Source organism: Branchiostoma floridae, chromosome 4, assembly GCF_000003815.2.
Source record: "Branchiostoma floridae strain S238N-H82 chromosome 4, Bfl_VNyyK, whole genome shotgun sequence".
Lineage (NCBI taxonomy): Eukaryota > Metazoa > Chordata > Leptocardii > Amphioxiformes > Branchiostomatidae > Branchiostoma > Branchiostoma floridae.
Genome location: NC_049982.1, coordinates 3,007,079 through 3,009,890, shown reverse-complemented (window position 1 = coordinate 3,009,890; position 2,812 = coordinate 3,007,079). Strand labels below are relative to the sequence as shown.

Below are 2,812 nucleotides of genomic sequence, written 5' to 3'. Positions count from 1 at the left end.
CTGATATACGAATACACCTTTCTGTGCTGTTGCTGTTGTTTTTAAGGGACTTCCAACAAAGCTAGATATCGGCCTACCTGGTCCTCCTCCAACGCCTCCACGTGGAGAATCCTCCAGAGGAAATGCCGGAGCCTCCTTAGCAGACCTGAAAAACGAAGTTACAATCTTATAGCTAGGAAGGTTAAACATGCTTTCATATAATCATGAAAATGGGGTTTAAAATATCATCCTCAATTTGAATCGAACTGTGAGATATTCCTCATGCGAACACCATATAGCACCAGACAGAAGACACGATACCTGAGATGAGATAAACCTCATTTCCCCAGGCTCCTCCTTCTCCGTCTCCCTTGCAAGTTGTGTAGGGTCCGTACTTCTTGTAGGTGCTGAGGGCGTTAGCCGATCCGGCACACCAGCCGCCATTTTGGACCGCGAAGGCTCGGTAGCCGAGCGACTTGGCCACCTGGTAGCACTTTTCGATGGCGTTGGCGCGTGCGGTATAGCTGCCGTCCAAACGTGCGTCTTTCCCCTCCAGAGTAGGAATGGCGCGGTTTCCGGTGTCCTTCCAACAGCCGATACTGAAGTACGGCTTGGGAACGTATCCTGTGGAAACATGTACAGATATTAACAATAATACGAAGTGCACGGTCGTGTAGAAAAGACCAGAGCATTGGTTATGTGAATGAGAATGTAAGACAAATAAAGCTCAATACTAAAATTGAAGGAAATGTCTATATGGCGTATATAAGACAAGAAATGCACATGTGAAACGACTTACCCGCAGGCAAAGTTATGGGAGCTCCTGAAACAAACACAAGAAAGGTCAACAAGAAAAATGCTACAAGTATTTCGATGACATTTTGTTTGTCATGTATCAAGTAGTTGCAGTTAAAAAAATACATGCTTAAGAACTACACTGAAAGAATTCCGTCTTTTTTTCTGACTGTCTTTGGATTGTTTTTCTCCCTGTGGATTTTTAGATACCTGGATGGAGTGTAAGTGCAGGTTATCTTAAAAGGCTTGGTACTAGGTCTAACTAAGAATAGAAACATTTGTGTTATGCAATGTTGTGGTACTTATATTCCAAAGGGTGTTCCATCTTACCTGTAATCAGGTAGACTTCGTTCGCCCAGCCTCCTCCTTCTCCATCTTTCCCACATGCCGCCGAGCGCCCGTACTTCCGGTAGGTGCTGAGGGCATTAGCTGAGCCGGCACACCAGCCGCCATTTTGGACAGCAAACACGGAGTATCCGCGGGACTTGGCCACCTGTATGGACACGGTTTTCTCATTATATGAACATCAATTTCGACCAACTGGTCCTCTGGGAAGAACGGCCTAGGCCGACAGGGCATTACCATTATAGATACAGTACTACTTCTACTACAATAAACGACTATTTAACAAGCAGAATTTTCTTTTATCAAACACGCTATTCCAAGGTATTTTTCAGTCAGTTTATCATCATAATCAGTTGTCATCCTCTATGAGGTGCAGCGAGTGAAGTTTGACTTCCAGTACAGTCTGTCATACATCGCTGCGAGAAGCTCCGGACCGCCCAGTCCAGTTTCTAAGTCAGTAAGCTTTTTGCAGCCAGTTCTGATTTTCAATTATGTCTATTCACGTGTGTGGTTTATTCCTTTGCCCTCACTACGTTCACGTCGTCACCGTGTGACTTTTCGTGTTGCGAGAACAAACAGTATGTAATTTCTATGTTCCGCTTAAGAAAACAAACTTCACCGAACCTGATAGCACTTCTCGATGGCGTCAGCACGGGCGGTGTAAGACCCGTCCAGCCGTGCGTCTGCGCCCTCTAGCGTGGCGATGGCGCGATTGCCGGTGTCTTTCCAACAACCCAGGCTGATGTACTTCGGACCTTGGACCTTTCCAACCTCTCCACCTGTGAGGAAATGTTCAACACTTCTGCTTCACCAAGATTGATCCATCATTACATACACAAAAGGATTACATATGACTGTCTGTACTCTACCTGATCCTCCTCCAATGCCTCCTCCGGAAAAGCCCCCTCTTGTAATCCACAGTATATTAGAACCCCCAACAAGACGCAAATAAGACATAGGCTGTTTCTGATTACTTTTTTAATGATGGACTTGCCGTCTTGACTGAACAAAGAGTGTTGCGTTACTGAAGAGTAGGAAATCTTTACTAAGGCCCCGTTCATACTAGGATTCGCGTATCGGGATATATCCGGATACGGTGTAAATCAGGATATATCCATTTGCGTTCATACTAGGGTCAACGAATCCGGATATGATTATTCGTGTCCAAAATAAGATCCGGATATATCCTAATTACACCATCTGATGCTGCTTGGTGAAGTCAAACTTAACTCTTAAGTAGCGTTTGCTTTGGTGTAGCATGGTAAACGAGCTGCGTCGCGCAGGTAGATGATGTCAACGCCCGAAATGAACAGTAGAAAAGTAAAGAAATGCAGCCAAAATGAAGGAGTGTTTGCACGGCTACAGGTACACGTCTTCACCTTACTAGAAAACTTGAAAATGATCTTTATTCTTAACTGACCGTTCTAGAATGTTCTTTAGAACAGGAGTTCGTACCTGCCAGGTGCGAACACCTGCGACGCAGCCCGTTGCCTCATCCTTACCATGCTACACCAGGCAAACGCTACTTAAGAGTTAAGTTTGACGTCAGATCCGACAGTGAATCCGGATACGTGAATCCTATTGCGTTCATACCAGGGTCAACCCCCCAGCGAATCCGGATAAATCCACCTCCAGATGTGGATTCTGCGTATCCGGATATATCCCATAAAGATCCGGATTTGGACCGTTCATA

At 45.3% G+C, this 2,812-nt stretch overlaps 2 protein-coding genes and 1 long non-coding RNA gene across 7 annotated transcripts in view; 1 reads left to right on the top strand and 2 right to left on the bottom strand.

The window, feature by feature from the left end:
- LOC118414515 overlaps positions 1 to 1,805 on the top strand; it is a 660,232-nt gene extending 658,427 nt beyond the window's left edge. Inside the window, exon 3 of the long non-coding RNA XR_004830988.1 lies at positions 1,751 to 1,805. This is a non-coding gene — a long non-coding RNA (uncharacterized LOC118414515). The remainder of the gene's footprint in view (positions 1 to 1,750) is intronic.
- Positions 1 to 2,812, bottom strand: part of LOC118414482 — a 119,428-nt gene that overhangs the window by 9,467 nt on the left and 107,149 nt on the right. The window lies entirely within an intron of this gene.
- LOC118413013 overlaps positions 1 to 2,812 on the bottom strand; it is a 711,153-nt gene that overhangs the window by 669,941 nt on the left and 38,400 nt on the right. The gene's annotated exons all lie outside the window — the stretch shown is intronic.